The 18,308-nt window shown below is 38.2% G+C and overlaps 1 long non-coding RNA gene across 1 annotated transcript in view; it reads right to left on the bottom strand.

Moving 5' to 3' along the window:
- Positions 1–18,084, bottom strand: part of LOC122483237 — a 50,430-nt gene extending 32,346 nt beyond the window's left edge. Inside the window, exons 1-2 of the long non-coding RNA XR_006297361.1 lie at positions 16,923–18,084; positions 11,945–12,093 (exon numbers count right to left, since the gene is read on the bottom strand). This is a non-coding gene — a long non-coding RNA (uncharacterized LOC122483237). The remainder of the gene's footprint in view (positions 1–11,944; positions 12,094–16,922) is intronic.
- Between the last annotated feature and the right edge of the window lie 224 nt (positions 18,085–18,308).

Raw genomic sequence — 18,308 nt, 5'->3', positions numbered from 1 at the left:
TATGTTTTAATTTCCTTTTCTGCTAACTTTAACATTTGTGTCAGTTGTGGGTGGGTTTTGCTTTTTCTCATAACGGGTTGTATTTTCCTGCTTTTTTGCTATGTGACTGGATTCCAGACATGGATTTTTTTACCTTCTTGGGGGTCTTGATATCTTTGTATTCCTATAAGTTTTCTTGAGCTTTGTTCTGGATACAGTCCTTTTCCTTGGATATAGATTGATCCTTGTGAGTTTTACTTTTAAGATTTATTAGTTGGGTTTCAAGTAGTACTCAATCTAGAGATAACTATTTCCCACTATCAAAGCAAGAGTTTTTGGGTATTCTACCCCATTCCCCATTATTTATGAAGTTTTCCAATATGCCTATGTAAGATCAGGCAGTGTTCCTTCTAATTCTTTGGGTGGCTCTTCCCCCAGTGTTAGGTCATTTCCTTACAGGCACATGTTGATCAGCACTTAGCTAAATAATCTAGGGAAAATTTTTCCAGATCTTCAGAGTTCTCTCTGTGCTATTCTTTCCTTTACAGGAGTCTGTTCTCTAATCACCTTGGTCCCTCTGGATTTTCAATTTCATTTTCTCAACTTAGGAAGTTCAGTGGGCTCTGTCTGGTTTCCTCCCCTCTGTACTGAACACTATCAAGAGAGTTGGGCAACTTTATCTCTTATTTACTTCCTATTCTCAGGGACCACTGTCATTCTTTGCCTGATTTCCAGTATCTTCAAAACCATATTTTACTATATTTTGTCCATTTTTTGGTTGTTTCAGGAGGAGAGTAAAGTCTCTCCAGACTTTCAGTTATATATATTCCAGAGTGTCAGTCTTCCAAGGCAGTAGGTATCTCACAGTAGAGTGGTTAAAGTATTAGGTGTTTTAGGAGTACTTAGTAAATAAATTTCTTTGCTCATATTTAGAATGAATTAGGAGATGGTTGTGAAGCCCAAGATATAGACTGAGATCAGTTTATTTCTCATAAAACGAAATTGGAGAAAGTAGTTAAGGTTTGCAGTCAGCTCACTAACATTTCACCTTAATTAAGAGAATAAAAGGCTGCATGGAGGTCCATCTCCCAAACCCTACAGATAAGCAACTCTGCCACCCCTGGGAAGACCTGGGATAGGCTTTGAAAGAGGCTTTGAATGTCACTGTGTAGGAGAGGTCCCTACCTGTGGAAACTAGAGGAGTGGAGATGAATGATTTTACAAAGAGAGTGGGTTCAGCAGCAAATAACTCTTGGTTCTCCCAAGTGACTTTGTACAAATTAACTGCTGACTTTATTTCTTCTTTTTTGAAGAAAGAAGCTGTTATGCAACCTTCAGAAAATTTATGTAGTGTGTGTTCTCTGACCGTCCTCTACCCCACACTCTCACCCTCTCTCTCTCTTCTTGTTATAGCTACTTACAAAGCATAGGAAATTGTGGGTAGTCATTACTTCCAATTTCACAGAATCATAATCACCCCCATAGTTGTGTGAATGAGAATTATAAATGATAACAAACTTGCAGTGATAATCCTGTCTTAAATCAATATTGAGGTTCTCAAGACTATTCAATTTGGAGATGCAAGGATGTCACCAGTGTAAGGTTTGAACTCTGACCCTACTCCAATGCCATTTCCTAGAGCACTCCCCTGCATCAATACAGTAGTTACTAAGGAATTTGGGAAACATCCTGCCCATCTGGGTCCTATAGCCCTGTGATGGCTCCCTTGCTCTGTCATCTGTCCATTGTCGAGTTCAGAATATAAGGCACACAATCCTCCTGTCAAGTGCTTCCAAATCCAGTGTAAGCAGAAGGCTTTCAGAAGCTCAATAACAATAAACCTCCATTCATTTTCATCTCAGTTAATTAGGAATCAGCCAGCAGGTTGACAAGGTCTAGGCTGAAATTTACCTTGGCTTTGAAAGGGCTTTCTTTATACACAGTAAAAATTAATTGGGTAAATAGAACATCAGGTGAATGATGGGAGAGAAAAAAAGGAGAAGCATTTAATTGCTCACATGATAAAAAAAAAACGGCCTTTCACAAACAAATAACAACAATCTCATAGAAGTAGAAAAAGTGGAAAGGGTTGGATATTTAGAGCCCTGAGTGCTCCTCCTATGTCTTCTCTAACTACTGTATCACTTAAGTACAACTACTTTCCTTCCTTGGACTTAGTTGGCTCCTCCATAAGATCCACAGTTGTTCTCCATGCCCTTTAGTGACCTAATACAATGATAGCAATTGATATGCTCCATTTAAAATAAACTCTAGGTCTTCATTAAGCTAGGCAGATACTGTTGTAAGAAGGACAGTTCCTTTCCAAGATGTCTAGATAAATCACCATCACCTTTGCATGCCAGTCTCTCTCAGTTCCAATTTGTTCTCACTTCTGCCAGTGATCTTTTCTACAGTGCATTCTGACTTGGTCTCTTGGGTCCTGGGATAAAGTCAAAACTCTCTACCAGGGCACATATGAGCTTCCACAAAATCTCCTGCCTTGGAGATCCGTACACAGGGCTTGAGTGTCAGCCTGCTGGATTATGTACGTTCTCAGAATGCTCTTCATTCCTTCAAGACTTGGTGTGTTTGCACCTGCTCTTCCCTTGTTTTGTCCAGGAAATGCTACAAATATTTGAAACCTTAGCTCAGGCAACTCTTCTGTAAATTCTCAAGTCCCCCAGATAGAATTGGTGACTTCCTCATCAGTCTTTCCTTGATTGCAGTCACAATGTAGTATGATTGCCTCCTCTGACAGACTGTGGATACCTTCATTCCAGGGTTTGGTTCTATTCCATCTGTATTTCTGAGGTCCAGCATGGGAATACAAAAGGGCTTATTGCATGGATGAATGAAAACAGCATTTAGAAGTAATAAAGAGGCAATTTTATAGCTATGTCATAATTTTTAAATGTCCTTATTTGAGATTGGCTTTTCTCTGATAATCTGAATTAGTGAAGGGTACTGACATTTCTGAGGATTATCTAAGAACCATTAGTCAGAAATATTCTGTGTGGAAAATTGCATTTAAGATGAAGAAAGAGTTTAGTTAGTGAACTGAGACTGCATGTTAAAGAACAGTAATTTTGAAAAAGTCATGGGTGATTTTTTTAATAGTGCTTTTATCAGCCATAGTAATAGAGCCTAGTTTATTTGATGTTAAGCAGAATTGTAGCCATGTTTCTTGCATGTCCATTACGAATTGTAATTAATGGTTTTAGAAACGGGTGGGCTTCCCCAGAGTCTATAAAATTTTGGCCCCTGAAGGTGAGGTGTTCAGATAGAGTCTTAAGACTATCTGATGTGGTTGCTGAAAAGGGAATTCATGTATTGAGTAGGAGTACATTCAGATCAAAAGAATTTTTTTGATACTATGAATTTCTAGATTTATAGATAAGAAAAATGTGGCTTGAGAAGGTGCCTCATATCTATTCAATGAATTCAGGGTTTCTTTTCACTAGATGCCAGTAGCATCTCCATTCCCATCCCCAGGTGTGAAAAAGGTTTCCATACATCAACAAATGTCCCTTGGGAGGAAAATTGCCCTATTGAGAACCACTGAATTAAATGAATCCATCAGTAAACATCACCTGAGGAAAGCTGAAAGGCTACACTAAATCTGTTAAATTTTTACTTTTGGTATTTGTGTTAAGATTAGACTCAATAAAGACTTATTCTGCATTTGCCAGTGAGGCAATGAACAAGACACTGTGCTAGGTACTGTGAAATTATAGAGAGCTGAAGAAGATATCTACTGTCTTGTTAAAAACCTACAAATAATTCTTAAGGACGTCTTTGGACAGAAAAGCAGTGCAGAGAGAGCTGATGTAGCATAGCAGTTTATAGCATAGCATGAATGCATGCAATTTACTGGTTTTAATCACAGAATCTGGAACCATATCTGGGTTTCAAATACTAAGTACAATGTGCTCTAGCTGTTAAGTTGGAGAGGGGAGAGAACACAAGCTACTTAACTGTCTTATGCCTTAGTCTTTTTATCTGTAGAATGAAAATGATAATAAAAGACTGTATCACAAGGTTCTTGTGAGAATTAGATGAATTAGTAGATTTAAGGTGTGATGCCTACTGCATAAAAAGTACTGTTAACACATTTGTTGAATCAAATAAACCATTGGCTGAGAAATGCATCATGTTTATGCACTTAATGCCACTAAGATAGAAAAAAAGACTAATAATTGTAATTTAATAAAAATATCAGTTATGGGTTGGACTCATCCTGATTTCAGAGGTGTAAAAAAAGTGCATTCTAGATTTGATGTAATATAAATGTTTAGTATTATCATGGCTTAATAGTCAGATTTGTATTTGAATTCTTGTGCTGCCACTTTTTAGCTTGGTCACCTTGAATCAATTATTTATTCTTTGAACTTTTTTTCTCACCTATAAAATGGAAACAATAATTGCCATCTCACAGGGTTGTAGCAGACATTGAAGGATTGTAAATCACCTTAGCAAAAATGAGGTGCTTAACACATGGTACCTATTATGAACATAGATGTGTGGAAAACTGGAAATGAGTGCTTTGCATGTGACATTTTGTCACATGAGAGAGTTTAATAGAAAGTGCTGTTAGGTAAGAGGATGGTGTCATCAAGGCAGGACATGAAGGTTCTCTGTCAGTTCTAGATACTAAGATCACTTTCTCTTCCCTTCCCCTTTATTATTTGAATTTTTAACGTATGTTCAACCCTGCATATGTGGCATTAGAGCCATATTCGACCAAATCAGACGACTTACTGGTTAGATGGGAAGATAAGATCAATGGGAGTGGAGAGAAGAAAGGGAGACTACCATTAATGTAGTATCTTCTATATCTCAGAAATCTCACTATGTGCATTGTTGTCATAAAAACACTGTAAGGTAAATCCTATTGTTCCCATTATGGATGAGGAAACCAAGGCTTATAGAGGTTAAAAAATTTGTTTAAGGCCACATATTTAAGAAGCAGAGCTGGATTTTCCGCTAAAGTTTTCCTGACCATTAATGCTGTAATCTGTTACAGTGTGGGTAAAATATTTTCATAGGAATAGAAGGCAGTAGCTAATTAAATGCTGTGACATAGGAATTCAAGGGGAGCAACCTTGAGTTGAATTGTCAGGGAAAACTTTATGCAAGAGGGCACTTGGAAAGGAAGATGAAATTTGATTAGGCAGAGGAGAGAATCCTAACTGCTACTCAAGTATGTTAGATAGGAGGATATTAGGAATAAAGGTCAAGATTACCATGACTTCCCAAGGGGGTAGTGGGGAGACTGGGCTGGCTGAATCCGAGGAACTGAGTTTTGTGAGTCCAAGGAGCATGTGTTGCCTGTTCTCCTCTATACCTCCAGCACCTAAAACTGCACTTAGCCAATAGTAAGAGCTTAGTGATTGGGTAATACTACTGAAATACAATTGAACGGATAGTGGGAAATGAAACTCAAGTCATGGTTTAGGATCTCAGAAGGTCTGAATGTCGAGTGGTTTGGACCTAGCCTGTTGGTAGAGAGAAGCATGTTTTTGAGCAAGAGAATGACAATAATAATTGTACTTTTAAAGTGTTTACTATTTATCAAGCAGTCTTCCAAGTACCTTATACATAATGTTTCATTTACTCTTCACAGCAAATCTATGAAATAGGCACTATTATTTTCCATCCTGTTTTTCAGATGGAAAACTGAGGTATAGGGAAGTTAGAAAACTTACCCAAAGTCATACAGCTATTACGTGACAGAGCTGAGATTTGAGGCTAGGAAGAAATCTACTTCCATGTTCATATTCTTAACCTCTACACTCTACTGCCTTTTACTGAAAATGGTTTATGTACTATGTTTCTTGCCAAGGGCCCATTTTTAATGTCCCCTTGCAGCTTATGAATCTGTGAATCAGTGGCATGAATGAGTGTATAAGTAAAGACCTTTTTAAAGTTAAAAAGTTTCTAATCTTTCTCTCCTATGTGTTGTTTCTACTCCCCACCCCTGTCCTGAGTTCTTTTTGTGCCTGACAAAAACAGGAAAAAAGAGAAGTAACGACCATCTTTTTCAACACATTGGTAACCTTTAGTAACTAGTTTGTGATCACAGAGAAGATTGAAAACGTGAGTCTCCAGAAATGCCAAATTCATTACTTCCCTTCTGATGGTATTTAGATATTGCTAAATTTCTGGGTCCAAGGGAGAAATTAATTCCAACATCACATGCTATTTTGAAAGTAGGGGAACCAGGCATTGAGTCTTCGTCTCCATAAAATGATTTTCTCAAAGTCCAAAGCTACTAGATCTGTGCCTGTCCCATGGCAGGTGCTGTATATTTACTTGTTAAAGAAATAAGTAGGGTCATAAAAGGAACAGGGATTCAGACTTAAGTGATGTATATTTAAAAGTGACAGAGGGAGGGGGACAAAACAGAAGAGACTCATAAATATGGAGAACAAACTGAGGGTTACTGGAGGGGTTGTGGGAGGGGGGATGGGCTAAATGGGTAAGGGGCACTAAGGAATCTACTCCTGAAATCATTGTTGCACCATATGCTAACTAATTTGGATGTAAATTTTAAAAAATAAAAAATAAAATTTAAAAAAAAATTTTAAAAGTGACACCCTGCAGCTATAGGCTATGTGACCTTGGGGGAGTCACTTGATCCCTCTTAGTCTTGGTTTTCTCAACTAATCAAAAGGATAAGAATAATTACCTTACAGGACGGTGGAGAGGAATTAGTGAATCAAAATGAGATAATTGTGTACAAGTCACCCAGTAAACTGGTATGGATACATTAGAACCAATTTTACTTAGCCCTATGTAAGGGGCAAACCTCATACCTCTCCCCTTTCTTATACAGCCAGTGTCCAAACAGTAGCTGTAAATCTATTATTGCACTGTAGTATCTAACACATGATATTCTACGTAACCTAGTAAATATGAATAGATGTGCAATGGACATAAGAATTGTTACTACTTTTAGTTATTCTTTGGAAAATATTATATCAGCAAATGACAGGCATGGCATAAATTTTGTCTTCACTGGTGTATTATGAAATGAAGAATATAGATTCCATTTATAATCTTTGAGAAATTTAATTAATCCCATTTTGAGAAGCCAAAAGGAAGAACTGTAAAATATGGGGAATGAACAATCTTCCAGAGCAGATCCTGTCACTAGACCTTTAATTGGTAGAACCAAGGCAATCAGAAGGGACCATAAAGTTTAACATGATTTACAAGCTCAACAGGGTGGTTGTAAAAATTAAGCAACTAACACATGGCATCTTGCACATGTAGGTAATTTCAAATGGCAGTTACATTTCCCTCTTAAACATGTAGTAACTCATTCATTCACGCAACACAGAGACCCTCCCATCACTTGTCAGTAGAAAGCCTATGTGGTATAGTGGAAAGTGGGTTTGAAATGCAGGCAGAGAAAAAATTGTAGTGGTCCTCAAAGGGCATGCTCTTTTTTTCTTTGTAGACAGTGGAGTAACTGTTTTTTAAAAAGGGAGTAATAGGAAGTGTTCTGTTTTCAACTCAGTTTACACAAAATAACTACCACTATTCCTCTCTCACGCTGCTCCTCTCTCCTTACACTCTTCTCTGGTATTCTATGGTGTTCTGTAATTTTTGTTAAGCTTTTCTTCCAGTTAGTTAATCTAATTCCCAAAACAGTATACTGGTACGTGATTTATTACGATCTGTATTTCACCAGTAAAGAAACAGAGGGTCACGTTAATTTGACCAAGAGAGAGAACTTCTACTTGAACCCAAATCTTAGTGTTCCAAGCCTTGTCTTGTTTCTTCTATACTCCACCACCATAAAAGGTGACACTTTTTAACAAGTAAACACTTTTAAAATAAAAGCCAATATAGGCTTGTATGTCATCTACCTACTGGGGAAACATACACTACAGCCCTAAACACCTTGCTTACAGGCCGTAAAAATAACCATTAGACCTGGAATACCCTTATTGTTGGGTTTTATTTCAGTACTATTTATTTAGTGACTGTTCTCTCAGTGTATTTCTGATGGCTGTCATTTGATTTACAGACCCACTGAGAAAAGAAGTCATTTCAAATTGTTGTTATTTCACAAAATAGCACTGTGTTTTAACTGTGCCAGTTTTGCCCCTGGCCCAGTGTCTTTAAGAGTGTGTATTTCCTGGACCCATAACTATTGCAGATAGTGTATTGAACACTTTAGTATTGTTACTAAATCCTAGTTTAATTTAGCATTGCTACTAAGTCCTGGTTAGATTTTTTTAATCAGGTTCACTGCACAGAAATGGGGGTACCTTTTGTTAGCTACAGTTAACAGGCTTCAGCTCTTGATTCATGCTTTAAGTGCTGGATGGAAACCTCATGAATTGTACAGTGTAGTTGTGCCTTTATGGATAAAGACACTGAGGCCAAACAGGGGAATGGAGGCAGTGAGTGAGGTGAAACTCTAACTTAGGTGACCTAGTTCCTGTGTATCATTGTGACTTTAAGAATGGGCTAGGGACCGGCAGAATTGATGAAACCTGTGAGCTTTTAGTGATGCAGAATCTGAGGTCCCACCCCAGCCTAAGTGTATCAGAATCTGAGCTGTAGCAAAATATCCAAGTGATTTATACGCACATTAAGGTTCAAGAAGCACCATTTTAAACTAACTTGAGCTTTTACTTGTATAGGTATGTGTAGGTGTGTGGGTATGTATGTGTAGGGAAATGAAGCAGGGAGGGCAAAGAGAGAGGAAGGGAAAGAGAAAGGGAGAGAGAGAATGACTGATTCTGTGGAAGTATGGATGGGCTGAAGGTGATGAAATGCCCACATGATGTCCTTTAAACACTTGACAAATGGGGCTGGCAATCAGAAATGAGATCTAGGAAGGGATACTAATCTAGAGGGCATCTTTTAATAGGTGGTAGTTAAAACATGAAGGGATGTGATCATCTAGAGAGAGCAGGAAGGAAACACTACTGTTTAGAAGCTGGCAGGCCCAGCTAAAACAGCTGTAAAGGAAAGGCCAGAAGTCAGCATGAGGACCTCTGTGTGTTCTACAGGCAAAGGAGAAGGGTTTCTAATTCTCTGGTTAATGTCCTCAGATAACAAAGATTAGAGAGATGAAAACTGAAAATTCTCCTTTATATTTGATACCTGGTTGTTTGGCCAGGGGCCTCAGCTAACTGTGTCCTCCCAATTCCAGCACCTGTCATTGGGCGGATGTTTCAAATGCTAACCTCAGGCCATTCTTGCTTTTGAGAGCAGAACCTTGTGCCAGCAAGTGCTTCATCTGCCATACTCTGGGGCTGTGCCTGGCCTCCGTCCTGCCTCTCTGTCTCTGACTTCCTAACTCCTTACTTGCCTGTAGGCTGCTGGACTCAACTTCTCATCTGACCCTTTTTCCACCCATTTGTGTATTTCCTTTTTCAGACCATCAGTGCCTCCTGACTTAGGTTTGCTTGGCCTAATATCTAATACCAGATTGTTTCTATTCCCCTCAACTCCTAATATTTAGGTTGAAATTATTTTAGCTGTTAAGTCTCTAGAGAAAATAACTAGGACACCAAACTGTGTTTGGGACTTCTTAGTTTAATGTGATGGGAGCATCTCTCCTCTTAGAATAAGTAGCTTATTGTTTAAAATAAACCTCGGGGAGCAGATGGGATCCCAGGAAGAAGTCCTTGGTGCTTAACTGATGCACCAGGAGGAAAGTATTAAAAAGTAAAGCCACTTACTTCAACACAATTGTCTGTACATAATTTTTAATGTATTTTTGGGGGGGGGGGTATCAGCATGATTCTGGAGGGAAATGGAAAACATTTTACAACTTTTTAAAACCGCTGGTAGAATTTAAATTCCTAGTTACTGATTATTGAAAGTTATTGCATAAACTCTCCAGTAGCTGGCTGCCTTTTGTTTTTTAGGCTGCATTGGAGGCATTAGCCAAATATAGCCAAATTCATTGAGATTATCCCCAAACAATACTTCTTTGTGCCAGGCATTGGGTGCTTTCACAGATTATCTTGTTTAGTCCTTACAACAACCATGTACAGTAGGTGTTGTTACCTGTATTTTGTACATGAGTCTCCCCAAAGTTACAAGTATTAGTGTCAAGAAACAGTATACAGACTCAGTGGGTAGTAATTCTGTGTATAATAGGGTAATTTTGAAACTTGGGTCAGAGTCAGTAGAAATAAATATTATAGAATTAAGGAGTATTTTCTATATTTCCTTTATAAAAAATCACAAACTTACTATATTTTACCAGAGGCAAGGTAGTCCTTCTAAATCTGTGGTTCAAGGAAAGAGCTACAGGATGGTGACAAAGGAGAATTTCCCCACGAATGAAAGATCCTGGGGCAGCTGGGTCCTCACTCAGCTATGTACTTCCACTTATGCTTGACTGGCTATTTTCTGCACCTGGAATGCTTATCTTCCCTGCTTACCATCTCTTTACATCCATCACCATCTTCAGTAAATGCCTTTGTGAAATCCTCTATGAGGCCGCTTAGAGTGCCATGAACCTCAGCTTCTCCATCAATAATTTGGAAATGATAGAACTAATCCAAGATACCTTTTGCTGTTTGAATAAGGGTATAACATATGTGGTAATTTTGATAAAGAATAATGTGAAAATATAAAACACTGGGAACAGGTATGGGCCTACATGAAAACTAGTCCAAAATAGAAGTTCTGCTGTATTGAATTAAAAACAAATTGATGTGTTATGGAGGTTCAATGACCAAAAATGAAAAAAGAGTGGCTGAAACTAAAGAACACACTTAATTTTTGAAAGAAATGTAGATAAACCTGTTTAAAACTGTTTTGAAATGGCTAACTGGCCCACTGAGAATTATAGCTATTTGTCTGGAAACTGCTTTTAAGTGTAAATGACACAACTCAGTAGTGAGAGACATTTGAACATTTGAGGTTACCTTGCTATAGTTTAGATATTAATGTCTGTTCTCTTTAAGCTCATATACCACTTATATATATTTTTATTTTTTTTAATATTTATTTCTGAGAGAGAGAGATAGAGTACAAGCTGGGGAGGGGCAGAGAGAGAGAGAGAGGGAGACACAGAATCAAAAGCAGGCTCCAGGCTCTGAGCTGTGAGCACAAAGCCCAATGTAGGGCTCGAACCCACAGACTGTGAGATCATGATCTGAGCTGAAGTCAGCTGCTTAAATGACTGAGCCACCCACGTACCCCATCATATACCACTTATCTTATATTTCTTTTGAAGCAGTGGTTAAAATAGACATTTTATCAGAATATCTATACCTGACTCTTACCATAATTGTAATTCAACTTAATAAATATTTGGGGAGTTACAAATATAGTCCATGGTATTAGGCATAGTAGAGACCCAGAAAATTCAAACAGAATTTGTTTTTATGATGAATTCCATTACAAATGTAAGTCTCATGAGGGCAGACATAGTTTTATTCAGATTTTGCATTTGAAGCCAAGGCAGGAAGCACTGGTATAAGAGGCCAGCAATAAAAGAATTAGCTTTAGGTTGCTTAGCGATTCTGTGTTAACACATAAGTCCGGAATTAGGAAAGGGTTGAAGCATTTATGTATTCTTGAATATACTATATTGTGAATGGAGAAAAAGCTGTTAACATAGGATGGGTGGGGAATGGAATCTTTCTCTGGGGTCATAGTAGACTTTGGCTTTCATTGCTTCTAAAGAAGGTGAAGGTTTTTGTGGCTTTCATTGTCTTGCCTTTGCTAAAAGTTCATCACTGGACAAAATAACAAGCAGGAAATGCAAAAAAAAAAAAAAGTAAAATAAAGGCAAGTAAAACAGAGTATTAGATGGAAAGATGGGGAAGTAAGAGCTGGTAAAAGGGAAAGGCCTGGAACAGTGATATGCAGTGTTTCCTTTGTAAATTGTGAAGCTTTGTTGGAAAGGTATTTTTGCTGAGCACCCTCCATGGGTAAGGTGGTTAAAAAATGTAATGAAGGTGAAAACATTTGCTTTACTGACCTGTCTCCTATTTGAGGTATGATGGGGCAGTTGACATCATTCCCTTCAACTTTGGTGGTGCTAAGGGTTGCAGACCCAGGAAAGGCCTTGGGCTCTTCTTGAATGACTGACACAGTCAGGTACTCAGTGTTCAAACATTAGTTTGAAGGCTATTTAAAAGAGAATGGTAAGAAGTGAGAAGATAAGATTAGAGGCTTAATCTCTCTTTAATTACATATGTGATCTTGGGGAAATGCTGAGTTCAGCTTACTAGTTCATGAAATGGACCTAAGAATACCTTCTCTACCTAATGTTAAGGATAAAATGAGATAATTTCTGTGAAAGTGTCATGTAAACCCCTAATTGTCCAATGAAGTTTCCTATCTCTATTTGTGAACAAGTAGGTATCATTCTAGGGTAAGGTGGAGTGAGGGTGTTTAATTACAAATTATAGTTCTTTTAAAATGTGAAATCGTGTCCACTAATAAATAAGCAATAAATCCATTTTGAAACCTTGTCTTTTAAATAACCCTATACTTTGTCCTCAAGTCTTATCCAAGTATGGTCTCAACAGAATTCTTTGTAAAAAGTTTGGACTCATTGGTTAGAGTTGCATCATATTTCTATTTTGTTGGAGTATAATTTATCTTTCCATATTCCCACATCTTTCCTGGTTTTATTTGAGTTGGCCAACTATTAAAAATGGGCTTCTCTGAGATTACTCCCTAAAGACCTATCAAAAAAGAGCAGAAGATCATCCTAGAGTGAACATTAGACACTGAGGTAGAGGACAATGAGCTTTCTTCCCTAGATTTTGAGTTGTCTCTGGTGGTCCAATTAAAAGTTGATCAAAGCAATAAGAAAGAAAAATAGAGGCAGAAGAAGGATTTCTGGGGGAAGGGGTGTTTAGGTAGCTCTTAGTCATAAACTGAACTAGAACAGTTTGGTTACATTTGGGAGTTTTTTTTTTTTTCTTTCAACAAGGCATTTAAATGGAGAGCTTGAAAAAGCTCAGAAAGAAGTTCATTGCAGTAATACAGAATGGAAATGCCTAGCTCAGTAAAGTGAGAAATTTCTGGTGCATTTGGTAACTGAATATGAAATCTTCAAGAAGCTATAAAGACTGATTTAATTGTGCCTCTAGTGTTATGGGAAATAACTTATTGATGCAGCAGGTTTTGTAACTTGAGCTGATGCTACAAGCTGGCTCTAAAATGTTAGAAACCAGACAAGAGTGTGAAGACTAATTAATAAGCTAGACTGATCCCTAAGGTGTTGTCTGTGTCTATGCAGAGTTGTTAGGGAAGTTTGAAAATGTGTGAAGTTCTGACTTACTGGTCATTAAAGTATTAAAAGTATTCTGTCCAAGTCAGCTTGGCATTTGCATGAGAAAGCCAAGCCAATAGGAGCAGGTTTGCTCTCTTCATTTTGCCTCCTCTAATTGTTTCCTGATTGACAGGTGGACAGATGTGTGAATGTAAATGCAAACCACTCTGACAGCTACTGTAAAGAAAGGGTTGCTTATGATGATAAAATATTTGTAATAAGCAAGCTTCTGTGCCTGTGTTCTATAGTAGGTGGCTATATAATGCATGTACCATGGCTGCCGTCTTAACTAACAAAAACCATGTGCTCATACAGCATGGGATGATATGCAATTGGTTATTAAATGTTCTAATAGGAAATACTCCTAGACAAATTCCAGTTGAGGATGCATAGGGGAATATTGTTAATAATTGTAAAAGTCTTAGCTTTAATAGATCTAAATATGTCAGGCCCTGGGAGGGGGCAGAAGGTCTCAGTGGCTGTTCCACAGTCTTAGTTCCCAGTGCTTGAGCACAGGGTTTGGCTAGTGATGGGTACTGTGTGAACAGAGCATCCAAGATACAATGAATCTGACATTTGGGAATAAGAGTGCTAATAATAGTAATAACTAAAGTAATAAAATCTCTTCTGATAGTGTACAACTGAGTTGCTGCTTCTTGAATCCCTCTCCTAAGATGAGGTTGAAAGTCTAGAGCAATGACCTCTCAGATCTGCTGTAAGCCAGGCTCTTTCACTCTCAGTGCCCCTGCACACACCATTCCTCCTTGCTTCATGTTGTGAGTGCCTTTATAGGCCTCTGAAGTGAACCTCTGGCATCTCTTCTGTGTGCCCAGAAACATCAAATATGCCTCCTATTCCTGAAGCATTCATTCTCTACTCTGTATGTCTCAAATTCAGAAAGTGGGCTTTCTCACTTTCTCTTACATGCGACCCGGGCTCCACCAGTCAGATGCACTGACCCCAGATTCAGAATTGGAAAGTAGAGCTTCTGAGGTGGCAGGTTCATCCAGTTCCAGAGGCAGCACTTGGTCAAGTCCTGTGGCCCAGGACTGGATCTCTGCCCAGAGGTGGCAGTAGCAGTTTCTCCACTGGAGGTGTTCCATAATAAGATTTGGGGTGTTATTCCTGGCTGCATAGTCTCTCAGAAAACCTGTGAGCTTTCCTCTGATAAAGTGATTTGCTGCTAAAAATAGGCAAATGCATTCTGTTGTTTGTAGCTAAGAATCCCGTGTGATATGCTCAAAACACCGCACAGAGAACTCACCTCTGTGAAGCTGTCCTTGACTCTTCTAGAATGAGTTTATTTTCCATGTCCATCTCCCTGACCCCTAGGAGCATCTGTAGTTTCATTCAGCACAGGACATGATTGTTGCTTGCCTAAGGGTCTGTGCTCGCCTTCTCCCATGCCCAGCATAGCACCTAATGAATGGTAGTCCCTCCGTAAATGCGTATGAGTCAAGTTATCATCTGATCCAGGTCTTATTGCTTTGTTGGGAGAATACCCATAGTGCTCTGTAAATCAGCTTGCATACCCTTGCATGGTATGACTGTGAGGAAACCTTTCAGGAAACATGCCTCATGCCTTGATGAACATTTCTTGTTTAGAAGTCACACTTGGTCTGACTGATACTAGATTCTCTCTTGGTGTCCCCAGTGGTGCTTGTTTATGCTTTATTACATTAGTTTTCTTTACTTGTACTGTTTCCAGCCTGGCCAGGTGCAGTACTTCCTGTTGTAACTGCCTGAATGATTTGTTGAACCCTATTCTGTCTATTATGGGTGTGTGTGTGTGTGTGTGTGTGTGTGTGTGTGTGTGAGTTTTGGACTGGTAGTAGCAATGTGGTATCAGCCGAGGCCTAGGATACTGAAACAAAGAGAATGAGTATTTTTACCTCATCTTGCTGATTCCCCCACAAGCCCCCACCTGTAAGTATACAATTGCTACCCTGTCTGTGAGCAGCCGTGCAAGTATTGTCCTGGTTTCCTCATCTCTCTACAGGCACGGAAATTTAATTTACTACTGTCCCTTGCTCTGTAACGGTATCACACCTTTTTGTGGGATACAGAATCTGCTGTCTCCATCATGCATCTGGAGTCAATCATACTTCTTCATCTCATGAACATCTTAAAAAAAATCTTTCCCCCCTTTTGGCAACTTTATGCCATAATAATAGTTTCATATTCTTATGAACAAAAAAAAATCAAGGAGGGGGATGCATCTGTGTTTGACCAAAAACCTCTGTAACGAGCTGTGATCCTTTCATTATTGCTTAAATATATGTCTGAAATTTTGGTGTTTTAAGAGTCAAAAAAAAAAAAAAAGGAAAAAAAGGGTAAGCAGGGTAACATCCAGATGAAATAGTGCAATTTCACCTCACTGTCCTCTCTTAATTAATTTCAAGGTGAAACACACAGGGACCATGAAAAGGTGGAACAAAAATGAGACAGTTCAAGCCCATTCTATTTTTGCTTCCTGAACTCCATATATCCTAAAATTGGAAAGCAGAATCAAGGTGTTAGCATGGTATTAGCCTGGGGAGATGTGACCGTGGAGGTCATGCAGTAAAAGGGCACTAAAGTATGCATATTGCATGAGGGATTAATTGCCAGGAGCATGTGAAAAGAAGTATGGAAGTTAATATCCAGAGTCTGAGCAAATACTGACATGGCAAAGTCATTACATATCTGCAAATATAGGAGGATTCTAAGGCAATAGATTAAAGAGATTAGCTTCTTTCTTCATATATGATAGAAGATGCTTTGGGGGAAAATCACGAAAGATGAGCTGCATTGGGTAGTTTAAATATTTTCAAGTTATAATTCTCAACAATGCTCACAGTGACGGAAACTCTGTTTTTAAAAAAATAACAATAGAGGAGGGGCACTTGCGGTATTTCCTGACTCTGTGGTACACCTTCCAGTCAAGCTTGCTTATTTTGTAAATCTGTAGCTATAGTGCTGTATAGTGAAGATCCAATTTTATCATCCAGAGCCTGAGGCACTATTAGATCCTAAGCACTAAATGGGAATTCAATTATGCTCTCTCTATCCTATTTACTAAAGCAGAAAATTGGAATCATTAGTCTTTGAGCACCATTTCTTACTTGTGGGTAGGGACGGGGCAGAGACCTTTCTTCCTCCAGGAGAACATATCACTCTCCCAGCGGGCAATATGAAAATATGTATTTAACATTATACAAATTATCAAATTGAAATGTCACAAAAGGCCATTAGTTTTGTAATGTAAACTGCATCAGAAAAGCTAAAGGGAACTTCTTGGCTGATGGGAACATACAGAAAATAAAATTTCCTTTGTCTCTCACTGATTCCATTATGAAGACAAGAGCAAGGCCTATGGACATAGGCAGAGAGTAGAAGCTCCAGGAAAGTGGAGATTTTTATGTTCATCAAGAAGGAATGTAGTTTAAAAAACATTGAGAAGCATGGTCCTATCATAGTGTGACATGTGACAGGTCCCATAACAAGTATCCCATGTTTACCATTAACTGGAAAAATTCAATCTAATAGAGACTTCCTGGCCATTTTTGATTAATAGAAGATCAATTTGTTACCCTTTTGATTATATGTACGTGTGTGTGTGTGTGTGTGTGTATCTGTCTATATATCTGCATGTATGTGTGTGTGTGTAATATATATATATATATATATTTACCTTAACTGTTCTTGGTAGCATATAGACCTGACCTTCACATAATGGTTTGTTGAAAGCCAGAGGGATTCTTTATGGCACTGTGGAGTTCTTCCTCTGCTGGAAGCAGTTTGCTGGTACAGAAGAAAGAGGAATTACTGAGAACAGATGTCTCTTTTGATTTGATTCTTAGCAAAATGGGGTAATGGAGTGCCCACTAATGCATGGAATCTGTTACAACTATTCTCTTGCTTTGTTTGGAAGAAGCACACAAGTAAGATATGTCTTTTCCTTCATATTTTCATTTCTCACTAAGCTTGTTAGGAGAAGAAATGACATTAAGAAATTCTGTGTAAGTGTTAAATTTGTCACCACTTCCAAATGTAGCCCTGTTTAGAGTTAAAAAAAAAAAACCAATACAGGAATCTGAAAAAAGGAAGAAAAGGATGTAAGCCATGTAATTATCAGATAGCTTGAAAAAATAATGGTTTCAACTGTATTTTCCTTAAAACTCCAAGATCTCATGCCAAAATTAAAATGCAGAATCCCTAATACATGGTTAATCCTTCAAGAATTTTTTAAACAGCTGAGTGTGCAGCTACCATGTTCTAGTAACTTAAGAATCATATTTTTCTCTCCCCTTTACTTTTTTTTTTTAATTTCAAAGGTGTGTTTTTAAGAAAAATCCTTTCTAAATGTCCTTTTGATGATTAGATTTGCCGTTTTTGGCAGAACCATGTCCCCTGATACACATGTAGAACCCCAGGGAATCCTTCCATTAAATGCAGCAAGAACTCTGTGCTTAGGAAGGCTTTGTGCTCTTTCTTGTTTTTTTCAATGTAGAGAGGATTGGGAGAGATACAGAAAAGGACAAAGATATCAGCATGAATGAATCTGGATTCCAATCCTAAGGCCAGACATTGTATGGCATATATACTTGGGGGAGAACATGAGGCTAAAGTTACCATATGAAGATGTGGACCAGTATTTTTCACTAGTATGCTGAAGGATGCTAATAGTTTTTTTTATGAAAAATGGCCACTTACATGAAGAGTGAAGCTGTTAAGCATCCTGACATAGAAATGGCTTTCATGAATATTGCTAATGCTTATTACGCTGGACATTGTGACATCAAGATGTGACATCACAGTGTAAATGTGTCTTACTGTATCTGGCCCTGGAATTGTGTGAGCAGAGCTTACTGGAAGGAGCTGGAAGCCTGTCTGTTGAATGTTCTTTGCATCATCAGATATGTAACATTGTAAGTAGAGAATTCAGTTCACACAGATGCCTACTTAATGCCATCAAAAATAATTAAAAAAAAACAATATTTGACCAACTGTGCCAGAAAAAAGGCTCTTTCCATTTATTTCTATCAAAAAATGATACTACAAAATTGTTGTAATATGA

Source organism: Prionailurus bengalensis, chromosome D1 (genome assembly GCF_016509475.1).
Source record: "Prionailurus bengalensis isolate Pbe53 chromosome D1, Fcat_Pben_1.1_paternal_pri, whole genome shotgun sequence".
NCBI lineage: Eukaryota > Metazoa > Chordata > Mammalia > Carnivora > Felidae > Prionailurus > Prionailurus bengalensis.
Note: the sequence above shows the minus strand (reverse complement) of the source record. Positions and strands in the feature narration are given on the sequence as shown.